Below are 26,154 nucleotides of genomic sequence, written 5' to 3'. Positions count from 1 at the left end.
TTCTATTTCAAAACCTTTAATATTTGTTATAATTGCTATAATTAGCATCATATAAATTGAATAGAAAAACATAAATGCTTTACATGTAAAGTAGTAATTTTAGACATGGGACTAAGTACAAAAGATTTCAAGGGGCCAAGCTTAAGACTCCTTATGTACGTAAAAATGGCCACATACAATTAATGCTGGATTGTTCCCACAATTTTATTATTGCGTAATTACGAATTAAAACTCTGTTTTCTAAAAACAGTCAAAAAGACAATTCTGATAAGATGAAGACATTGTAATGAAAAACAATCTATAATTGTATGTTAGATATATTTGTCGAATATATGACCTTCATAGTCTAAAATTTAGGCAAGTAATGTTTTTGAATTGATCTGCACAGCTAATTAACCAAATTCACATACTTAAAATTTGAAATTCTAGCAAAGATGTATATAAAAAACAATTAGACAATGTCCAACTGAATTTTAGAATTATCCGAAGTATTGCTAAGAATTTGTAGATTAGTCCTCATTTTAAATAATACTTGGAAGTATTCCATAATTGTTTATGCCCAAAAGGAAGCAGGAATCCTTTAGTCCAATTACACAGAAAATATGAAATCATAGGTAGGGCTTTTGATTTTTTGCTCTTGTGGGGTTTGTTCATCTATAAGTTAAAGGTTGTATCCATTAAGTGTAAATTTAATCAATATAACCGATATTTGCAACAAGGGCATTTCAGAATGCAAAGAGCACCTTTCTTGATTAACTGATCTTGAAGAATGCTTTACCCTTAGTCCTGCACATGCCTACCCTTAGGAAAGCATGCTCTCCGCAAAGGTTGTATCTTTAAATTATAATTGCACACAACATAAATGAATGACCTGATCCCATTTATGTGAATTCCCCTCAGAAATCTCAGGGCTTGTCAAAAAGAAACATAATATTGGCAAAGGCACCTTTGTTTTCTCCAGATTTTTTTTTTTTTTTTTTTTTTGAGCAGATTGTTATGCTTGGCCAAAATAAAAGCAAACATACGGCATTGAGAAATGTATGAAAAGACAGTGCACTCTGAAATGCCTCATGATCTCTTTTCCCTCTGCTTGCCTGCTGCCACATTTTGCTGCCCTAGGAGTAGGCCTAGTGTCTTGTAAGTATGAAATGCGTTTATGGAGCTAGAGAATTTCATTTCGAAGACTGACAGATTTCGCACTTCCCAGTCCTTTTCCAAAGGGTCCGCTGTCCCTGGAGACTCCCAACCTGATGATGTCATAGTCCTCTTCCAGGAGCTGTTCTTAGTTCCACTTTGGCTGATTTCATGAAGTGTCAAATGCACCAAGCCTGCTGGGGTGAGAAATATTTTAGTCTCAACAGATTTGTGCGGCATTGGCATTTCTTCATTATTGTTTTACCATTAGGTTTTTATTAATGAGGTCTAGAGTGGCCCCGGGCTTATTATGCAGGATTAGAAATGTAAAACTTGTTTTCCGGAGATAGTTGGTGTCCTAACACTCAGATTTTCCAGCCCTCAAGAATGTTATAATAAAATTACTTAATTCCTAGAAAAATGAGGCAAATAATTACATTTATTCTGTCTTATTGTTAGCCTATTCCAACCGACATTTTTTGAACAGGTCTGTTTTGGTTTGACCCAAAGCATTGGAACCCACTGTGAAAACTGGCAGGCCATAGGAGACCAAATGTCTGTTCAGTGTTCTGGGATCTGCCAGCCTTGGCCATTGATGCTCTCAAATAAAGAGAGAAGTAAATGTTCTGCTGGGTTTTCTTACTGAGTGCCACTCAGTAAGACCTGAACTGCCCACCCTTAAACTATTTTAACTGAACTGGCTCTATATTTATTACAAGAGATATGGTGGAAAAATAGTCTCTCCGGGACAAATATTTTGTTCATGATTTATGGAACTGGTTGACAAGTCACTGTTTATGTTTAGGAGTACTTATTTCACATGCGAATTCTCAGTGAAGATTTATGAACAGTTGTTTCTACTTTGCTCTTTAAACAAAACATGTAAGGAAAACCCTCAATTTTATTTAATTCTTCAATCCAGTGGTCCATTTTAAGATGGGAATTGTCTGTAGGGTATCAGTGAATTATTATCTATCAGTCACATTTCATCACATTTCAAGTGATAATATAAAGCTAAAATTGGAAACAATGGCTATGATTTTCTAGTATTTTCTTAAGGACTTTGATAAGTCAAAACAAGGAGTTCCTTCAATGCTTTAGTCTTTATCTGTAAAGACAGATCCTTAATATACAGTATATAAAGATTCACACTCACTGCATGTAGAGAGATGAATCACAGGTGTGAATATTGTTTTGACTATCCTCCCACTGGGCACTGAGACAGACAGCAAGGAGTATTAGGAGCTACTCTGTGAACCAAGAGATTTGGCTTCTTCTCCTCCATTCTGTTTTTGTTGTTGTTGTTGTTCCAGGTTTACTGGAAATATTACAGCAGAGCAGAAAGATTCAACTGGCTTCAACTGGTGTTTTGAAATTCATCCCAACTGTAGGCTGAGTGACCTGCAGTTTGGACAGACTGCTGAAGTCCAAAGGCTTCAACATTTATTTTTTGGCATGAAAATCTACTTCAGTGATCTCTCCTTCTGCACCTTGATAGAGATAGCTGTCACTAGGTCTCTCTCAACCTGCTTCATCCAATGCAAGACGTAGCATGCTATCTTCTTGTGAGGCTTCCTGCTGGGATCTCCTTGCACACTTGCTTGTTCTTGTTGAAGTCGTTCCCTCAGTGCTTGTACTACTTCTCAGTGATGACCTGGGCCACCTTCATGATTTTGATGCAAATGCAGCCCCTGTTGGTGGGTCCTAAATAGAGAGGAGTATATTGTAAATCTTGACTAAGTGCCAAGGCATTTAAGTTCTCTGTCTTTAGTTTCCTCAGCTGTACTATTTAAACAATACTGTAAAAGAGATTGAACTTTCCTCTGGAGGTTACAATGTTACGTGAATTTGTTTCTTTAAAAACTGGGAGGAAATGGTCGGACCCTGGTAGGAGCAGATCCTGAGAGTCTGTTGCTTGCTGAAAGCAGTTTGTAAGCTAAAAAAAGTGTATGTCTACAGGATAGAAATATCACTTAATATCTCTACATATTTTCCATGGAATAATCAAGTCACTAGATATTAGTGTACTGTATACCACCATCTCAATTCATAATTACTAATTTTGACATTCTATAGTGTAATCTTTTATTATATGCTAAGTACTATACATAAATATATAAGATAGGATCAAAGCAGTCAGTGGAGAATCTGCAATATTTATAAACCTGGTCATCCAAGGGTAGAAATAAGATTTGAACTGTTGCAGAGGTATCCCAAAAGAAAACAAAACAATGTTGAATCCTTGAAATTGAATGTAGATTTGTTCAACCTTATGGCAATCCAATACCTTATGAATATTCTTCTAATCTTTAGGACGATAAATAGCAAGCTTCATAAATTCTGCCTGAACCAAGGAGAAACAGAAACTCTAGCCACCCTACAAACGTATGATTTGGAAGAGAATGAATGAGGAAGCAGTTTCTGTATTAGGTATCTATTTCACAGCAGAGACATCTGACTTTCGAGTTCAACAACGGTCACAAGGTCCACTTCCTAGTACACAGAGAGCACTGGTGCTGATGTCAGTGGCAGTGTAAGTCAAGTTGAAGGCTCCAAGCACAAGCATCTAGTGGCGGGTGACAGCAAGCAAATTTGTGCTGTTCTCCTTGCTGCCACTTTTACAGTGGTTTTGGACTTTGGTCTGCACGTACCCTGGTGCCCTCCTTCCTCTGTATGCTTAACTTTTATGAAACCTGTGTGATATCCTTTTAATAAATTTCTGTTGAATCAGCTGGAATCATCTATGACTAACCTATATTTATACAATTGAGTACAGGCAGTTTGATTATTTTTCCCCAACATAAACTTCATGGAAACAAAAGCTTCTCTGGATCAGAGTACCTCAATTCAAATCCTGGTGCTGATAATCAATAGAGGTATGATTTAAGAGTGTCTTAATCTGTGCTTCAATTTTTTTATATGAAAAGTGAAATAATAAATATTTATATGATTATATCAGGTAATACTGGCACAGTGTTTATTTAGCATAGTGCTTAGGATATACAAAGCACTCAATCAATATTTGTTGGCTGATACAATAAAATAGTAATATAACAATATATTATGTCAGTCACTAATGAAAATCCATATCTACATGTTTCAATATTCTGGTTTTCATAATAGTAGCTGTTAATAAGAATACATATTTAAGTCAAACTGCATAGGACTATTTTGTCTTTATTTCTTCAAATTTTTAGAGTTATTTATAAGACTCTCATTTCTTCCGACAACTCTACCACATATGAAATGTCTTTCTCTTGGGATTTATCTGATTTCGGTATTAAAATAGAACACTAAAAACTTGTGACAGGTCAGGCATGGTGGTTCACACCTGTAATCCCAGCACTTTGGGAGGCCAAGGCCGGTGAATCACGAGGTCAAGAGATCGAGACCATCCTGGCCAACATGGTGAAACTCAATCTCTACTGAAAATACAAAAATTAGCTAGGCATGGTGGCACATGCCTATAGTCCCATCTACTCAGGTGGCTGAGGCAGGAGAATCACTTGAACCTGGGAGGCAGAGGTTGCAGTGAGCCGAAATCATGCCACTGCACTTTAGCCTGGCAACAGAGTAAGAATCCCTCTTAAAAAAAAAAAAAAATTGTGACAAAGCCTGGCAATATTTGTGGCCCGGCAAGAATTTTTTAAAGATCAGAAAACCCTTGAATAAAACACACTTATAAATTTGTAGTCAAATTATTTACACATAGAAGTGAAATATCAAATGTTATCACATCAGTGAATCTGAAAGTTTTGATATTTGTCTATTGATTTTGAAGAAAAACAAACAAAAAATAAACAGCAACCAAAACACACGTGTACATTTACACGCATACACAGTACTCAATTTCATTTGCCTCATTATGTAAACTTAAAAACATTTACACAGCTTTTATATTACATTTAATTTTAACTATATGAGAATTAAGAATAAAATGTAAAGCATTGTCTGTTTATTATGAAATTTAAGTATTTACTTCTCCACTTAAATGTAGACTGTCAGTGGAGGTATTAAGCAGACTTTTAAAATATGTGGCTTTATTCAAAAATGATTTTTTATTCTTGAAATCTACTTATTAAATCTAAAAAATAAAATTGACATTTAACCTTTATTCATATAAAAGTGAACATATAACTTGTCACTACCAATGTGTTTTGGTGCTTGATATAAACAGATACTGCTCTTAAAATCATCTTATTTAAAGTAACTCAGTTAAGAAATGTTAAAAAACCTCTTTTCTCTTTTTAGAATTGTGTGTGGAGCACAAGACATTTAAATATGTAAATGTCAGTGAGTGATTAATATATTCCCTAAGCTATTGTAACTAGAGCATTTTACGCTATAATTAAAAGACTTGCTTAACTACTATAACTCAGATAATGAAATTCTAAGGCAATGGGAATTATAACATAGAAAATCAGTCTTGTTTTGATAGAAAGAACAAAAAATAGAGTCTCCAGCTTATTGCTCACGGCAAAAACATAAAAGTGTGAGCATTCAAGGGCACCTAGAAATTGATGGAATATTTCCCTTAAGTAATATTACCTTCTAGGTCACCCGCCTTTTGCTTTCTCTGCACTTCACCTTTTAGGTCATTCAGGTTTGTGATTGAATAATACTTTATAATTCTTGAGGAGTTTTCCTCATGTTAAGTTTCCTTTGTGGCAATATATTATATCCACTCTAATAAATGTGAATTATTTTGAAATTAAAGTAGGAAAATATCAATAAATGGTATAGCCTGCTCCTTTTCTAAATAGACAAATCCTTGACTTTATGGACTATTAAAATCCTTTTAACCGTTTAAGTTTTATATTACAGTTTCTTACTCTATTTTTTAAAATTTTCTCATTATACATTCATTCTCTATTTTACCTTATACCTATTTATAACTGAATGAATTTCTACCATCAACTCAAACCTTGAGCCCTTCACTGGAAAAATCTCTATATTATGTATCATTCTACACTTAATGCAGTTACTGCCACATGGAAGGCACAAAGTAAAATTGGCAGAAGTGAATAGAGGAATGATTAGATGTTCATAACTCGTATTAAATAACCCAAAAGTTTATTTATGGGCAAAAATCTCAACATGATCTACTAAACTAGAAAATTCATATTATGTTTTGACACTTTCATAAACATGAAATAATTTATATTCCAATTTGGTATTCTTTATATTTTATCTAGGAAATCTTTCATCTCCATTTAAAACAATATGAAAATTATGTGTTTTGATCTTTGTAATGTGAAAATGGAAACTTTTTACTATTGAAGAAAAAGTTTTAATGATATATGAGCTGGATTACGTTTTAAAATTAATCCTATATAGCAATATTTGCAGAAGATCCATACACTCCATCAAATTGCCATTTTATGGGTATAGTTAAGCAATTTTTTTCTGAGAAAAAATATTACTTTAATCAATATTTATAGTCCACAAAGGTCCTTCAGAATTGGAAAAATATAAATACATTACATAAGCCTTTTTGTACTTATATACACACACAAATACATATACAATTCTTTATTAAACTGAATAAAACACCCACTTTTGTCAATATATGCAAGGGTAGTGAAAGCAAACTTATAAAGAGATTAATCCCTTCCTAAGCAATAAAATCAGTAGTGCCAGTTACACTTTTTCATCAAACCAACTTGGAAAATTCCAAGACTATCATTGCTTGTTTCTTTGCATATGAAGCTGTTTTATTTGAAGGAAGTATGGCAGTTCACAATTTTTAGGTTAAAAGTAAAGATTCTTACTGGAAAATGCAAAAGGCTCAGACTGATTGTAACTATCAAATATGAGGTTCTTCGTATTATCTATAACCATCAATTTTTTTAATTTCTCCTATTTTTCATTCTATATGTCTTCTTTAATAATCATAATTGTAAGAAGAAAAGTCAACTATAGCTAGATGAGGCAGCAAAGGGTTTTTATGTGAATAATGTTAAGAATTTGAGAATTAATGACAAACTATAGGATCAAACTTTGAAAAGAGGTAAAAAATTAAAAGGAGGTCAGGAAATAAGTATTAGACAGTCTGGTTGGGACTCTGTCCCTACCACAGTAGAAACCTCACACTACGGTCCTGGTGCTGCTCTCACTGAAAAACACCAAATTTGTTATAAATGAGCCCTAACCCTTCTTCTTTGTGCCTCTAACTCCAGATTCAAGTTTTGTGTGGGAGCAACTGATTGGCTGAGCCGAAGTCACATGCCCAAAACTTTGGTCATCAGTGGGCAGAGAACTAAAAATTAGTCCAACTTATACTACCAAGGTGAGAAACAGGACACTGCATCTCATAATAATACACGAAATTGGACAGTCCTGCAAAACGAGAGAAAGCTGACCCAGAACAGCCCAAATAAGCAATGTGAAATATTCATGCCATTCTTTCATATTGTCTTATCACTGCTTAAGGTTTTGTAATTTTGTGATATATTAAGAAGTATATATATTTGGTCTTTGTCTCCATTTATGACACAAAGTGCCTAAAATCCTTGGAATCTCCAAAATAATAAGTGTTTTTCTGTGTGCTAATGAGATGACTAGTAGCTGAGGGTTCCAGGATAGCCTCAGGATGGTGACCGGTTGCCGGGAGAACCAATCTTGTGATTAGAGGGTTGGAAATTTTAGCCCCAACCCCTGACCTTCTGGGAGGGAAGAGGGACTATGGGAACCTATTCAGCAAAGGTCAATGGTTTTAGTTAATATTGCCTAAGAATGAAGGCTCTATAAAAACCCAAAGGCACAGGGTTCAGAGAATTTAGAGAGCTTCCGGGCTGGCAAACCTGTGGAGGTGCTGGGATAAGGCGTGGAAGCTCCACACCTCTCCTGGACACCTTGCCATGTGATTTTCTTCCATCTGACTCTTTCTGAGTTGTATCCTTTTGTAATAAACTGATAAGCTAGCAAGTAAGCTTTTATCCTGATTTCTGTGAGTTGTTTTATGAAATTATTCAACCCAAGGAGGAGGTCATGGGAACCTTTGATTTAGAGATAGTTGGTCAGAAGCACAGATGATACCCTGAAATTTCAGTTGGCATCTGAATTGCATGTGTGTGGTCTGAGCCTATGGGATCTGTGTTAACTGTAAGCAGCCAATGTCATAATTGGTTGGTTGGAAAACCCACATATTTGGTGTCAAAATGTTGACAGCACATAGAACAGTTTTTGTTTGCTTGCTTTTCATTTTAGATTTAAATTACCACTGAATGATTGCTCAATATGTATCTTCATCTAAAAACTCATTCCTGGGCTTCATACTCTTATACACAAATGCTGATGAATATTTAAACTTATGTATTTCACATATGCCTCAAAAACTAAATACACTGCATATATATTGTTATTCACCCATTCCCCTCTGAAAAAAAAAATCTGTCCCTCGATTCTTTTCTCAACAAAAAGTACAATCATTCTCCTAATTGCCCAAATCAGGGAGCTGTTGAAATTACTGTACCTTTTCTTACCTCCCCACTACCTGCAACAAATCATTTACCAAAATTGGTTGTTTCTATGTCCCACCACCTCTCAATCAACAGCCTACCACCTTCTTCCTTCAGGGTTCAATATTTGCCAGATTGTGGCGAACATCTGTTTTCTCTGTCTATACTATTGCTCCTCTCCCATACTTTTCTTCTATGCCGTCTGTGTGATTTCTCTAAAATGAAAATCAAATTATATGAAGTAACTTCTTCAAGGAAATCAAAAACTTTGTGTGATCACCAGTATGGTTTAAAAGTTCCTTATCGTGGTTACAACTTGTAATGTGTTTGACACATGTTTTGATCCTTAGTCTCATCTCTCAATATTTTCTTAGCATCATATAAACCAAATTTATTAAATTACATTATATTCATATTTTTAATAGAAAATATAAAGTATTTAGGAATAATTAATGGCTACATTAAATGTACTTAGTAATTGTAAGAAACATGCTATTTTTCTGAAATAAAGTGTAAGAAAAGTATGTGTCTTGTGGCTGACAGCTAGAATTCCATGAACACTTACATTTCCTGTCATTTCCATGCCTTGGCAGAAGCTACTCTGTCATCCTAGAAGGTATACTTCACCTCTGCTGTACCCTTCACTAACAAACATTTAGTTATCTTTCAACACTCTACTTAAAAGCTGTGTTTTGGCAAAGTTTACTGACCTACTATTCAGCATCTTCCTCAATACCTTAGGATGCTCTTAGCTGCAATATTTTGACTTCGTACCTGCCCTTGTCTCTACCCACCTAGTTAAGTAGTGTGGTATGCTGAATAATGGCCCCCAAGGTTAATGTTCTAATCCTCAGAATCTACAAATTTTGCCTTTCATGGTAAAGGGGACATTGCAGATGTGCTTAAATTAAGGATCTTGGGTTTTGGAGATCATCCTGGTTATCTAGGTAGGCCCAATATAGTCACAAGAGTCCATATGAGCAGAAGGCAAGAGGGTCAGGGTAAGAATAAGAGACGTGACAGTGAAAGAAAAACTGGAGGAGTAAAAGGAAGAGGCTATTTACAAACGAATGCAGATAGCTACTGAATACTGAAAAAGACAAGAAAACAGATTATTCTCTCAAGGCCTCTGGAAAGAACCAGCCCCCCAAAATTGTTAACTTTAGCCAGGTGAGAATGAATTTGGACTTCCATCCTTCCAGAATTGCAAGCGATAAATTTGTGTTGTCTTAAACCACTATTCTTGTGGTAATTTGTTACAGCAGCCAAACAAAAACAAAACAAGACAAAACAAAAATAGGATAAAACACTAAAAGTAATTCTAATACACATACTTTTAAAATTATGTGTTATATTTATCTCTGTCATCATTAGGTGTCTTAATGACAGAGATCATGTATTTATCTCTGTAACCATGCACTTAACAAGACAGCCAGCATAGAGCTGTGATTAAAATGTGTTGAAAGAATGAGTGAGTGGGTGAGTGAATGAATAATGTTCAGATGTTTAAATTAATGCATTAATAAACAGAAATCCATAGACATGTTTTCTGGTTTCTAAGAGACTTTGGACTTTCTAAATAATTCCAACAAGGGCCAACGATTGTACATCAACTCTGCATATTTGATTTATAGTGAAAATATGCTGACCTACTTGAGTTTCCTGAAGTTGCTAATGCTTGAAATTCAAGATATGAATTAGGACTGTAATCATAGACTCTAGAGTGTTCCTACTTTGATATGTCACCAATTGTGCTCTCTGAAAATAGAAGCAAAGTGTAGGGTACAGGATGTTTATTAGGACTCACTACATGTGAAGAGAGATGTCAGTATCAGACTAAGGAAGAAGTCAAACCAAGATGCAGGTCTGACAAAACATCAGAAAAGCTAGCAAGGAGTTATGGAGTATTGCCTGCGGAAGTGACACTCTTAAGGTCAAAATGGCAAAGGCCTTTGTACTCTGTCTCATTCATTCACCAGATGGAGCTGCCCTGACCCGTGTGTGACCTCTAATAGGTTGTCTGTGGTTGAGGCACACCCTGCAGGAGTTTCAAGCTGGTTTGTAAGTCCTTCCTTGAAGGACTGAGCAGCACATCTTTGTATCGATAATTAAACCCATGTACTGAAAGTTTTCTTCGTCCCAGGTCATTAAGAACAACTAGAATTCCAGACACATCTTCATTTTTCTTTTTCACCATGAATAAATGCTATGTTTAAACTGAAATACATAAATGCTTTATTTGTTTGGAAATATATTCAACTCAATATTTTATTTAAAAATAGAAAATTGGGTGTAATGTCGAGAACTGGTGGATAGATTGGAGTACTTACTAGAATTACTGGAAATTATGACATTTGACTAAGCCTATGGAATTAAAGAAAGATATGTCTCTGATAGAATGAAAGGAAGATATGTCTTTAGACACATGGTAATATAACATGTTATAAAGCAAGCTTGTCATTTCCCATGCTTCCTACTTCAAAAGTAAACACATGTTACAGACTTCATGTAATTTTTCATAATACAAATAAACATGGGTGCATGTGATTGTATAATCTTCAAACTATGTTCAGTAAATAAAAGCCTAGAAGTTTTAATTAATTTAGTAAAGAAAAAAATGAAATAAACATTATTAAGTGAAAAAGATAATTAAACAAAGTCATTTTGACATTTGATTATGACAAAATATAAATAAATTTATAGTAAGTAACTCATTGTAAACAAATAAAAGAGATGATGATTTTCCAAATAGTTGTTAAAATGTAAAAGTTTCAAATTACAAGAACATAAAGACCTGACTGCAAGTCTACTTAGGTAATAGTTGTTTAGATTGAGGGACTGAATACGGAAGTTTTAAAAAGTCAAAATAGAAAAAAAAAAAAAAAAGGAGCCAAGAAAGCATAGTTTAGATAGGTTTTGGAAACATATTACTGCTGTCAATTAAGCTATTACTTTAAAAGTGGCTATAATTATGTATATTTAAAACCTGTTAATTTTCGGTATAGTATACAAAATTTAACAATAACATATTTTCAAAAGGGCTATGAAAAACAGGAAAGATCTCATTGTTAAGCAGCAGTCATTTTCAGCTCAGTGTCTCACATAGTTTCTGTTACCTAGTAGCCATTAGTTATTAGTTATTTGGTGAGTTTATTCTACCCCTATCCCCAACATACTCTTCAGCTTAAATTATAATAATTTGGACACTGAAGAATCTTTGCAGTAGTGACTATTGTATAACAGATTGATTTTTTTGGCTCCAAATGTTCACTCATACCCCTATGTAATATAGTACATTTGAAATGCTATCTTGACCCAGTTTTGTGGTTTTGACTAGAGCCTGGTCAGTTCCCGCTTTCGAGCAGCTAAGTATTTGCCTTATTGTATTTTCACACTTGAGCCCAGTAAGCACCTGCCTAAATCACCCTAGGGCCAGCTATCAGACAGTTAGAGACAGCCTGTATGTCCCTGAGCCAATGAAATTATGCAAATTGGCCAATCCTACTCATTCTTGTGCTAGTCTCCGTTAGAGAGGAACATGCTGGCCACATACTGGTATCTCCTGGAAATAGAGTCTTTTATAGACCTTAAGTTTGTGACTCTTTATATCAAGCTGCCAATTATGTTTTGAGTTGCAGAAGCAGAACCAGACAAACTGGGCACAGCTACAAAGGACTTCTTGATGTAGAATGGAGTAAATCTCAGCCCTCTGGCATATTCCACTTGCAAGAGCGGATGTCCTCCAATGTCCTCAATCGCTTGCCAGATGCCATGGTGTTGGAGGTTACCCCTTTTCCAAGCCCTTTGGATATCTGGGAGCCGCTTGTGATTAAGTGAGTGAACAGCAGTGGGAGTTTGTAGAGTGTACAATAGTACTGGCACTATCATACATTATGGAGTACAGGGAAATATTGCTGCTTTCCAATTTTTACCCAGAATGTTCCAGATAAAGAATGAAACCCAAGAGTCTGGTCGCTTGGTCAAACTAGGTAGTCATCTTAACACCTTAGATCTTAGATATCTTATGTCATCTTAACATCTTAGATACCATGGTCAGCAAATGGCTCTATCTCCACATTTTTGCAAGCTTTTGAACCATTGTCTGAGAGTTGTCCCCTTCAGAGTAAAGAACTTTGAAAATCTCTTGCTTCACAAGTATCCAAAATATAAATCAAGGTTACACATGTTGCTGTTTATACTAAGGCCACAATACAGAGTCTTCCTGGGATGCTTCTTATTCCATTTGAAGTGTCAGACATTACTAATAGTGACTAAGTCACACATTTCGCATCCCAGAATGCACAATAGCGGGCTCTTACAAAAGGCATTCAATGGAACTTTTCTGTCTGAGATAGGTCCCAAACAGCTAATTTAATTGGGAGACTTAATTGGACCTATCAAAGAACCCCTATATAAGTTACAAAATGACAAATGAATTCCTAAATGCATCTGTATCTTGCCCCAGAATTTGATTTTTTAATTCAAGGCCCAACATATGTAACACTAATTTTAAATATTGTTCCCAATTCCCTTTGCTATTTTGAAAGTTAGATACCTCTGGCTTCTGTGTGTACTCATGGCTCTCTGTAAAAACATACACTCCTAAACTCCTATGCCTTAAGGAAGAACTCGTAGCAGTTACTACCATCTGTGCCTTTCTAAACATTAATGAAGATTATTACTTTCCCCAGAAAGGAAACTACCTCATATCAGTCCACCCATTGAATCCCTTGGAGAGTGAAACTCCCATTTCCCAGTGCCCTCTCCTACTCTTCCCACTTCAACTCACCATCACGACCTCCCACTCTGCATTTCTGAACATGACCACAACCACCTCTTCCCTTGGTTTCAAACAAATATCACTAACCTTTACATATGCTTTACTAACTATATACCCTCTACAAGATAACTACTGGAACTACCACCTTGACCCAAGGTATTATTATGGTAAAACCACATAATTGATACTTTTAAAAGATTTTACAACTCCCCCAAGATATTGTTAGGGCCCCCAGAAATTCCAGCTCTGTTTTCTTAGTAATGCCATAAAATGGAGACCTTGGTGATGGACTGGCCTACAAGGACTCTTCATTCTTCTACATGTTTTTCCCCTATTTACTCCCATAATAAAATGTTTTCTATGCTCTTTTGGACAATTTATACTCTACTTGGTGAAAGTCTTTACTCCTACTTGGCCATTGAAATATGCCAAGTAATCAAGCTCAAAACTGATGTCAAGACTTTAAGGGGTAGATTGTAACACAGTTTTTGCTGTTGTTTAATCACTGTCTGGAACCAGGTTAGAGGTCCTGGCTAGAGGGTAGTAACTTCCCCTTCTTGGCAGCTGATTAAGTCCACTCCCCAAGCCAACCACTGCCCTTATTGAGCTTTCAAACTTTTGGCCACTATGTAGACCCCTCAATAGCCCCAGGTCCAGGTATCAGGCAAATAGACACACTCCCTAAGCCCTCCAGCCTGAGAAATTGTTCAAATTAGCCAATACAGAAGCATCCTGGGAAGGTAGCTGAATCCACTATACTTGTTATACATAAATTGCCCCACCATAGCTTCAGCTTGCTGTTACCCTTTCTCTGGATGCAGCTCCCTAGGTGGCCCTGCCTGGAAAATTTGGAGTTGTAAGTAACAAGGATCTGTCTTTCATCTATTAGAGTGTTTTTATGATTTGTTGTTTTTATCAAAAGGATCTTTAAACCTTAAACAAACACCATATGCATGCACTTTAACTTCCTCCCACTAAAGTTGGAGTACATGTTCCTGTCCCTTTACTTCACTGTTGTTCGATTTGATTTATTTTTAAACAAAAAATATTGCTGGAAGTGAAAGTGCACCAGTTTTTAGCCTAAACCTTCAAAGACATCTCATTCTTCCCTCTTGCTCTGTTAGCGTTGTGAGAAAAGATACCCTGGGGTAGCTGCTATCCCTTCAGGAATAATGAACTTAGGTGAAGCCAAGCTTCCCTAACTAAGCTCAGGTAGACTCAGACCGGATAGTAGAGCCATCCAGTGGAATTGTGGAACCATTCCAAGAGTGGGATTTGAATGAGCTGTCCCAGTTGACCATGGGTGGATCAAAAGCAAATGTTTATTTTGTAGGCCAATGAAATTTTGTGCCTCTGAAATTTTGTGTTTTTGGCAATAGTTGACAGCTACAATATGCATACATGTTTGACTAACTCCTCTAATTATGTTTGAAAAAAAGGATGGCCTGCAACTTTTGAAATCTGCTTTAGTATCAGGCAGCTATAAAAGAACAACACACTAAAGAGATCTATCTTCTCTTTATTCTTTTCTGTAGATTGAAAATATTATGCAGAAGCAAGATGGGATGTCAGGAATGACAATAGATCATTTTCTTTCAACAGTGAATCTACATGCACAAATACCTGAAATAGTACTTCTAATTTGGCAAAGACTCCTCCTTAGTAGTGGTGACAGGTAGCCATGCCTGTTAGTTTATTGAAAATAAGCATGCAAGTCCTCCATTTCATATGAGTGAGGACACCACTCCTCAAACTAATGAGTGAAGAGTAATTGGTCATTATCCATTAGGATTCAATTATTCTAAGGTGGAACATCAGAAGCACCTAGAATGGACAGGATTAGATCGTGGATATCACATAGGGATAATCACGTGTCTCTTATCATCGAGTTCCAGTGAAAGCCACGCCATTGACAAGCAGAGCCCCTCAGCAGGTGCCAGGGTAGAGTCATTTCCAGGTTTTGTTAGGAGCACCTCTTCAGAAGAAATCTGTTACTAGAGGTTGATATATTATCTTGTTTGAAAGTGGTATAGTTAATTTCTGAATTAAAAAGTAAGGCCAGGCTGGGTGCAGTGGCTCATGCCTGTAATCCCAGCACTTGGAAGCTGAGGCAGGAGGATTGCTTCAGCTAAGGGGTTTAAGATCAGCCTGATCAATGTAGTGAGAACTTGCCTCTTACTAAAAATCAAACAAATAAAAAAAAAAAAATCAGCAGGGAGTGGTGGTGTGTGTCTGTGGTTCCATGTGTCAGCTACTCTGAGGCCAAGGCAGGAGGATCACTTGAACCCAGGAATTTGAGACTGCAGTGAGCTATGATCGTGCCACTGAATGCCATCCTGGGTGACAGCAAGACCCAGAGATCCTGTTTCAAAAGTAAATAAATAAAAATAAAAAATAAACGAGGACAGAGATTCGAAACTGGAGGCAATTCACGTGATCAATGAGTAAAATAATGCATTGCATTTCTCTTATTTGCTCAGTATGGTCATATGATAAGTTTAGGGGAATAAACCATTGTTTATACTGTAAGGATAATTTTAAGATACATAAAATAAATTCTTTAGACAACATTTATAAGGAAAATAATATTTAGGATTGAGACATCTCATTAATATCCTGAAAAAATATTTAAAAGTCTTGATACTGAAATTATTTTGAGGAATGAAAATATATCAAAGTGTCAGCAAATACAAAGACTGAATGAAACTATAAAATACTTGTTAGTTTTAAATTTATTCGACCTTCTACTTGTTGAAAGTACACAAGCAAAAATTTTGTGAATAGTTAAATGCTAAGTATTATGGGGAAACAAGGCAATGGAAGACCACTCTTCTCATGAGGAATTTATATTACAATAATTAAACAAGTCGACAATATAAGAATACTCCTAAGGCAAAGAAGTTTCATTCAATATTTATTATAATTGAAATATATCTTTACTGTATGGATAAAGTTCCTGTCATACAGAAAGTTTCAATGCTTTATTGAGGCTACACAGCTAAATGGAAGTAGAGTCCTAAGTAGAACCCAGGTCTCTGGACATGAAGTTCAGGGATAATTTTTTATTCATGGATCTGTACATGAAAGTAAATAGGGTGGTAATAATGTTTTATTAAGCATAGTAGAGATTTGAAAATGAGAAAAAAAATTTGGTTTCAGTATTCCCGAAGGTTCTCTGGAAGTTGTACACCCGAAGATACGTCTTGAAGCATGGTTGAATATAGAGACAGAGGGCTTGGAGAGGTGAAATAGGCTAAGATAAGCAAAAAATTAAATTTTGGGTTTGAATACCAGTGATTAGAGAGTTAGCATGACTCAAGTGTTAATATAAATAAACAAAGTATGGAAACTAAGTTGCAAAGACTGTGCATTATAAAGAAAACAAACTTCACATAATAAATTACAAAGGGGATTTTGGAAGAGAGAAGTATATTAGTGTTCTACCCCGTAACTATAGTTTTGAAAAACAGTTTAACAATGTTATGCAAAAATAATAAAAGCAAATAGATGAACAAGTGATTGCAGTTCTGATATGAGAACTGACATATTTATTGTTGGTTGGGGGAAAATAAAAGGAATATTTATATATGTGTGTGTATATAGATATATATATGTGATATGATAGACTCACTGAATTTCATACTTAAGAACATTTACTTCAACTAACTAAACATTGCCTAAGTCTCTTCTACAATACAGATCTAGTATTTGGTTTTCTGGTCCATGTTTGAAAACTCCAAGATCACTACATTAATATTTTCTTCCAGTAGTCAACTCAGTTTTTGAATATTTCTGGCTCTTGATAAAAGTTTTCCTTATTTGGGCCTAAAACTGTAGTTCAGTGCTTAGAGTGCTTTATAATTTTCTTTTTCAACCGTATACTTATATTTTCTTCAACCATACATTTTATACTAATAATATTGAGCCTCTAAATGAATAATCCTATATTCCTGTGTTTTGAAAGTAGAGTGTCCATATACAAACATAAGACTTCAGGCATAAAATATTCAGTCTATAGGAGAACAGAATTATCCTCCTCAGTATTCTAAACACTCAGTTTCCATTTGTATAACATACATTTTTTTCTTGGACAAAATATCATATTGTCTTAAACTGAATATGAGATCTCAGGTTCAATTCTTTTTCACAATGCTATTGTTAAAAAATCCTTTATTTACATGAGAAATTGGTATTTTGTAACCAAGTACAAAACTTACTCTTGTTAAATGCGCATTTGCTATTTAAATATCTGCAAACTGCTTGTTCATTTTTAAATTTGAATTTTGTTATAAAATGTAAAAATTACTGTTTTATAGCATCTACAAAATTAATAGGCATACTGTCTAAATTTTTGTCAAAATACTGAAAAATATTGAGTAGGAGAAGAGTAAAAGAATCACACTGAATTGAAAGTAATAAATGACCAATTGGATTAAAGTCTGGCTATTGCTAAGACACAAGGAAATAATAAGCATGTAGCTTAATAAATGGGAGGAAAGAAGATCAAAAGTTCCTAGACAATAAGGAGAAAAAAAAAGCAAAATAATCACTTTTATTTAATTATTATACTTAAAATCAGTGCTACCGTTCCAAGTCTTTGCCATATACATTCACAAGTAAATATGTTCCATACGCCACACTGTAGAGTTCATAGTTTTTCTCTCTCCACTTAGGAGTTCTTCAGGGGTAGAGGACGTGAACCATATATTGTTGATAACTCTATAGTTCCCAGAAAAAGACTGAATATATAACATTATCGTTGTAATCACATTTTGATTAACTAAACAAAACATCTCTTTAAGCTTCATGGTCAAAATGATGTTCATGTCAATTAAGGCCTTTTTAAATTTTGGGAAAATATTTCTGCATTCATTTTAAAAAGTAGATGTATAAAGAACATAATGACATTAAACATGAAAACATATTTAGGCTGGTTTCAAACAGAATTCCATATAGAACATGAAACACAATGAATCTATTAAATGAGCCAGAATATCAAGTCACAGCTTCCTAAGTTATTAGAAGCTGTGTGGCTCCTCTCAGCTGGAAGTGACTAACTCTAGGTGTCAGAGCATCCTGCTGACAGCTTAGCTCTTATATGACAGTCGTGATTAAACATTATCCATAAATTTTTTTCATTTCATCAAATTGAATCATAATTTTCAAGGCAAATAAAAGATTCATTTTTCACAAATATTCATAGAGCTGTCCTCAAATGATACTGTGAGATTCGACTTCTTCCAAACCCAACTTACAGAGAATGAATTTTAAAATCTCAATATAATGTGTCAAAAGTGAAAATTAACTCCATATTCATCTTCTACGTAATGATAGGGGAAATTTTCCGTGGCTGTCCTCTTGTCAGATTTTCTATTTCAGATATGCATATAATAAAATACAAGTGTTTTAAAAAATGTGATATCCTTTAAGAATGTAATTCTTTCTATGTCTGAGGTGAAGTAAAGGTAACAAAGGAGCCTCATAGCTTCCCACGTCACGTCAGAAGATATTGACTTCCGGCTTTTTCTTTGTTTTGTTTTGTTTTTTCCCAATGAAATAAGGTAATAGGAATCATGAAAACCTTAAACTATAAATCGACAGGATTCGATATAAAAGTTATGTGTGTAAAAAAACTGAGAATGTCTAGTCTTTTTTGGCAGATAAATTATTTGAATTTTCCTTTGAAACTTCCTGAGGAACAAGTTTAAGGAGGCAAAGTTATCTTGTTAGTTCTTGTCAATTCTACTTCTGAAAGATCAGAGTAGTATTGAGAGAGGCCACCTCTGAGCCAGAGGCGAGAATTTTGATGCATTTATTTTGTATTACAACTTTTTCACTGAGCACCTGTTATATAACATACAGGGCATTGGGTGTTACCTGGTGACAGGGAATGAGAAAAACATTGTTTATTTGCTAATTAATGCAACAAAGATTGGTCAAAGCAGGCTGTTCTACAGGTGCTGGGGATAATGCTTTAAACAAATCAGACAACCTCTTGTGTGTTTTATATTTTAGTGGAGGAGGAAAAGACTGAAAAAAAGCATTATATTATAATATATAATGTTGCATAGTGAATAGTACCATGAACAAAATTGAAACAGAGAAAGGAGATAGAGTTAATTTGTTCTTTCTTTTACCAAACATTTATTGAATGTATACAGCACTATATGCCAGGTCCTTTTAGGCAAGAAAGACCTATCAGTTAATAAAAAATTGAAAAAGTAACCCTCATAGAGCTTACATTATATTTTAAAGGGAAAAGCAATAAATATTTTAAGTAAGCAAATGATATATAATCATAGAAGGCAAAATGTGCAACAGGAAGTTCCTCATGTGCAACATCGAAGAAGGAAAGAAATTGATCTGATTAACAGAAGAGACAGCCCAAAATGTTGGTGCAAGCTTGCAGTGGACCACTACCACATTTCAGTCCCAGTCAGCATTGGCCTTAGAGACAGCAACAAAGGGAACTTCTCCTGGTGAACAGAGCTTTGAGCAGTCAACTCAGTCATTCGTTTTGCATGAAATGAGAGATGATGAAAGGTACAGATAATATATTGATTCCTGGGTTGTGGCAGTGGCATGACTCAATGGTCAGCGTCCTCAAATGAAAGACTAATAAGTCAGGGCTAAAGAACTCTGGGAAGGAAGTATATGGAAGATCCTACAGGAGTGGGCACAACACATGCACATATGTGTAACTAATATTAATTTCTTCCAGAGAGAACCCATTTCCAGGGAGCATCTCTTCAACAAGGTAGACAGGATGACTATTGCAATGCTTGCACAATGAGCACATGAACAGGGTGGTCATAGCAGAAGGATTAAGGCTATGCATGAGGGTGATAACATGTATTCATCTTCACTAAGGCTGATCTATTGCTACCATTGCTGAATGTCCAGCCTGAGAGCAATGCATATCATTGCAGAGTCACTACTTTTCGGGCGTTTAAGCAGCCACTTGGTGACAGATCAATGAAATAAGACCCCTTCCACCAGAAATGGGATAATGATTGTCCTTTTCAGAAAAAAAATGCACAATCTGGACATGAGTTTGCCTTTTTTGCACAGTTCTTCAATCAACACCATCACTTAAAGGCTTAAAAAATGCCTGACATCTCAACAGAGCATTTCATGTGGCATTGCTTTAAAACAAGGAGCCTACTTTATTACAAAAGAGGTATGATGACGAATAGATAATCACAGGACTCGTGGGGCTTACTACTTGTATTCTATCATACTGATAGAATAAAGACTCAGTTAAGGAGCCAGCTCAGAGAAAAAATACCAGGGTGTTGTCTTCTAGTGTACACTATATGTACTGAAGCATAGGTCTGGGAGGCAAGGAGTAGAAGTGGGATCCCTGCTTGCCATTATTCCCAGTTATTTTTAGCATATTCCCATGCTCAAAATATGGTGCTTTCCATCCCGCCTTAGACTTTGCTAGTTTAGAGATGTTATTTTCCAAGTGGAGAAGAAATGTATGAAGTACCTTGAACTCCTAATCCTGGTGCAGCTGGAATGTACTAGTGGGAGTCATCAATCCTGATAATCATGAGAAGATATAGTTGCTACTACACAGTGAGGGCAAAAAGAAATATGTCTGGAACCCAGTAGACTCACTGGGATATGTCTTGGTGCTTTTTATCCAGTGATAATCAAAAATGTTAATTGCATAGAACACATGTCCAGAAGCTCAAAGTAACTTAAGAATAATAACCCCTAAATCCAAGGTCTGGATCACCTCATTCAGTAAGAACCAAAATTATAGCTGAAGGTGGCCAGCTGTAACTTCATTGGATAACATCATATAAAGTTGTCTGTTTGGTGTTTGTTTAAGGACGTAGCAGTTCACAATAATACTTAAAGATTGAATTTTTATGCTTCTTCTTAGGGAAGAATTGAAGGTAAGGATTGAATATCGTAGTACAGTGTGAGCAGATCTGACCTGCACAATGAATGGATTGTACCAAATTCAGATTATGCATGACCCATCTCTGCACACTTGCTTTGCTTTCTAAATGGGGTGGCACTCAATGGCTGGTAATATTCCCATCCTGTGCCCACTCTCATTTCAACAGACTGAAAACCTTGCTGGATATGCCCTTTGGGTGCCTTACTTCAGCCTACATTGGAAGTCCTTCCTTTTCTTTCCCTGGGTCCCTGATTGTTGCTGAAGTATAAGATACTAGAGGAATTAATGCTCTCTGGGATGAACACTGAAGGCACGAGACAAACTAGATATTTTTTTTTCTCCCTGATTCCCCCAAGGTAAATAGTCAGAGAAGCAACCCCTTGGAAGATGGCTCACTAGACAGAGAAATTGTTTGTCTCAAAGTTCTGACCTGTTTCATATGCCACTCCTTATATTTGTTTTGCCTCCTTCCCCTACTAACTTCTCATCCTCTTCCCAACCTCAAGAATTTCTTGAGTTGCACAATCAATAACATAGTTACTATAAAAATTTTGCCTAGGGTTTGTATTTTAGGGCAACAGTCCCCAACCTTTTTGGCACAAGGAACCGGTTTTGTGGAAAACGATTCTTCCGTGGACAGGGTATGGGGATGGTTTCAGGATGAAACTGTTCCACCTCAGAGCATCAGGCATTAGATTCTCATAAGGAACTAAGGAACCTGTAACTTAGATCTCTCACATGCACAGTTCACAGTAGGGGTCACACTCACAAAAATCTAATGTCACCGCTGATCTGACAGGAGGTGGAGCTCAGGTGGTAATTCTTGCTCACCTGCTGTTCACCTCCTGCTGTGCGGCCTGGTTCCTAACATGCCACAGACCAGAACCTCTCCGTGGCCTGGGGGGTTTGGGAACCCTTGTTTTAGGGAACACTAAGACAACAGGTTAAAAAAGAAAACAGTTGCCCATATTCAGTATCACCTATGGGGACCCTGTGATATTACTATGAGAAAATTAGAAGACACAAATGTACTGAAAAAAAACAAAAACAAAAAACAAAAAACAAAAAAGTATCTGTTTCCAAAATTTTAAGCAGACTGTGCCTGAAAGCCCTGATTTAACATATATATCTTCAGAAAATTCATTCTATACCATTCTGTGCAACATGACTTTTCAAATAAAAATCATTGTTCTAAATTAAATAGACTCATTTTTGCTTCAAAGTTTTCTTGTTCATGTGTGAAAATTGAAGATACTGCTGTTAATGTGCTGGTTCTGCTAGCAAAAAAAAAAAAATTTCTCAACCAGTTAAGTAATTTCAGTTTATTACTTACATGCTTTATTAATTGTGTGTATCAATAAATGTTAACAAATAAAACTCATGGAAGTTTATTCTGTAAAAGGTGAAACATTTAATGTGATTGTGAATACTATTGAAAATTCAGTTTAAAAGTTTATCACAAAATTATTTCTTTTTGTGTTAATAATTCAAATGAAAATTTTGGTATAGCATTCGCTGTGGTAATAAAACTGTAATAACTAAATTACTAGGCTATGCCGGGCGCGGTGACTCACACCTGTAATTTCAGCACGGTGAGAGACCAAGGCAGGGGGATCATGAGGCCAATTTCAAACTGAAGTTGACTATGATTTGATAGTGTCAAGGTTTACAAAAGTAGTCTATAGAATTTTAAATAACAAAATAGAAGACAAGTTTTGACTTCTAAAATATTTGTCAAAAATTATAATTGGAGGCAAAAGTATAGCATCTGCAAAAATATACGAGCTGAAATATTTATATATTTCAAATTGAAGAAAATAGACTTGATAACATTATTTATTTAGCAGAAATGTCTCCAAGCTTACAAGCTACTTCATTCTCTAGAAGAAAATTATTTTCTCAATTAAAAACTTTAGGATTCACAGAGATTGAGATGAGGGTTTCAGTATTTTCAAATTTATTAACCAAAAATGTTCGTGGAAGATAATTTTTAGGCAAACTAAAAATAAATAAACAACATTAAAATATTTTGAACAAATACCACTGGCATTGTATTAGAGTTGGATACTATAAAATTAATTAAAGAATCAAAAATATATTAAATAAATTACTACTTACACTATTGTAAATCTTCCAATGATAAATATAGGGAACTTTTTGGTGTTTCATATACATATGCTGTTTTTAGTTTTAGAAAATAACTTTTGAATAGTACTGTTTCATAGATTTAACACTATCATAACACCAATTGTTTTTTGTCAATAGTGCCTATGTCAAAATTATATACTTAATTATTTTAGCTTTCCCCGTCATTCACAAAAGTATTTTAGGGGGCATCAAATAATATGGTCATCATAATGCTACTGCAGAAAACAAACCAACAAACATGTAAAGTACACAAATAAATGTTTGATATAAATATCAAGTGGTGAGAAAAAGGAAAAGAAAGTTTTGATCAAGACTACTCTGGATCAGGTGGTCACTGAAGCTATTTTGGACAAGGAAACCTTTTAGCACATATATAGAAGTGATGATGGAATTGTGAATATCTATTGGAAGAGTAATCTAGACAAAGGCAAACTATGAAAAAAAGAAATACCTGAGCCAAAACCCAGTCTTATAGTAGCGAAAAGGCTAAAGAAATTGAAGGAGAGCCAGCAAGGCCTAGCAGCTGGAAATTATATGAAATTTTAGGGAGAGCCTGGACCAGATCATAGAAAGTCTTTGTAGATTTTCAATATTTTTTTTTTCTTACTTTCTATGTGTGACAGAGAACAGTGGAAGTTTTGTGGGGCGGAGTGACATCATCTGGTTTATGTTTAAAAACATTCTTCTAGTTGCTATGCTAAGAATAGATTGTAAGGATTGGAGCTAAAGAGGAAGGAATAAGTATACAAAGAGCAGTAGAAAAAATATTAATAATTAAGAGGGAAAAGGAACTTAGCTGATGAATATGAAGAACTGTGCTGGACATCTACAAAAATTATCTACTATTGCTAATGGATGTGTGTATATATTAGTTGATTTGCTTCAACAGTATACTATAATTGAAAGTTTCAATTGCTTATAAGTTATTCAAGCATATATGAAGATAACATACAATTTTAAGTATATTTTAACTACAGTTAAAAATAGTACAATCTGAAACTTTCACAATTACTCTTAGAAGGATTAGTGTTCAGTACTGAAATTAATGAAATGATATTATCTCAATATGCATATTCAAATATGAATAAGTAGTTAAGCTCAACAATAGCATAAGCAAAAGATTGTGATAATAAGCTCCATTATCTGAATTAACGAATGGCTCACCTCACTTGATAAGGTCACATTGAGTACCAGTGCATCTCGTAATACAATTTTATCATTCAGTTCTATGAATCTGCTGAACTATTCCTGTATATTTTAACAAGAAATAAAAATCACAAAGAGATAAAGGTAAGTTGCCTGTGGGAGCCTGAAAAAAAAAATCAACCAGAATAACAAATTCTTCTTGGTTTAGAATATTCCCAAATTGTATGCTTTTTACATTTTTTCAATGATTTACCATGCCGGTATTTAAATAGTAAACAAGGCATTTAAATATTTCTTTGATATAAATCCCTGTTTTAATCTCTAGTTAAGGTTCCTCAAATTTCTTGTCTCATACATCTAGTGATTAACAAAATTATACACATAGTGTCATACACATAAGATCTATGAGGACCTCACTTACTGAATATTCACATGTGGTTATTGTATTACTCTCTACCTCTGTGAGTTCCCTAAAAGGGAAATTGTGTGCCCTGAAAATAAATTTATGTGTGATTTTGTCAAATCATCCTTGGAGATAGAACCTGGAAGCAAACCATATTACAACACCAAATGTGTTTCTCAAGAGGCCAAATAAATTAAATCTTCTTCAGGGAAGCCATATAAAGGCTGGATTACAACATCCATGCTCTGCATTCAGACTGAAAGCACCAAGGTTATACAAAACTGAGTGGCCCTATCAAATCATTTTATTATTCCCCGCTAATTACACTAAAACCTCTATCCTTTGCAAAGCATTTTTATTTTGTCTTCTAAATGTTAGTAGTTTAAAAATAACCATGATTTAAGCCATTATTACTATATTCTCAGCTATTATATACATAACGAAATCTCTTACTCACCCCAATTAGAGGAAGTTACAGACACAGGTTATGGCATAGGGCAAAAAGGTGGCTGCCTAATTGAAAAAAGATGCTGTCCAGGGACCTATAAATAGCTCTTTAAAAACCTCCACCTTTGCTATCGTTTTCATTCAATTTATGACCTTTAAAACTGCGGTTCCCAAACTGGGTGCCAAAGTGCCTTGGGGCACTACCATGAATTAACAGGAGCACTGAGGGATATTTTAAAATTTCTAGGAAAACAGAGTGACATCTATTGGGCACCATGCAAGTTACAACTAACTACTAACGTGGGAGCTTACTATTTAATACATGAAGCTGTTAGCTTTGTGCTTGGTTTTTATTTAACTTAGGTGTTTTGTGGAAAAAAAACAAAAACCTGAGACACTAAAGTTGGTCATGAACTCAGAGATTTTGAGAACCACTGTTTTATACATAATTTCAGTACAATGTGCAGTGAAGCCTCAAACTTCATAGTGAAGCATGCCAAGATCAATTTTTAAAGAAAGCATATATAATTTTAAAAATTATTTATTTCATAGATAACTGCAATTTATTACAAAAAAAAGATAAAATGACTTAATGTACATATGCCAAAAAATAGAAGAAATTATAGAGATGTATCTTTATGATATCTATGTAAAGGAAAATTTTATAAAGAGGTTACTAAAGATGCTGACTATAAAATTTAAAAGTGTTAACTTCAACACA

General features: G+C 35.0%; 1 long non-coding RNA gene across 1 annotated transcript; it reads right to left on the bottom strand.

The window, feature by feature from the left end:
* Window positions 1-25,627, bottom strand: LOC112636720. Its single transcript, XR_003122232.1, has 3 exons — window positions 25,444-25,627; window positions 24,602-24,685; window positions 1-1,331 (listed from the first exon to the last, which is right to left on the bottom strand). It is a non-coding gene; the product is annotated as an uncharacterized LOC112636720 (long non-coding RNA).
* Window positions 25,628-26,154: the final 527 nt, after the last annotated feature.

Source organism: Theropithecus gelada, chromosome 12 (assembly GCF_003255815.1).
Source record: "Theropithecus gelada isolate Dixy chromosome 12, Tgel_1.0, whole genome shotgun sequence".
Lineage (NCBI taxonomy): Eukaryota > Metazoa > Chordata > Mammalia > Primates > Cercopithecidae > Theropithecus > Theropithecus gelada.
Note: the sequence above shows the minus strand (reverse complement) of the source record. Positions and strands in the feature narration are given on the sequence as shown.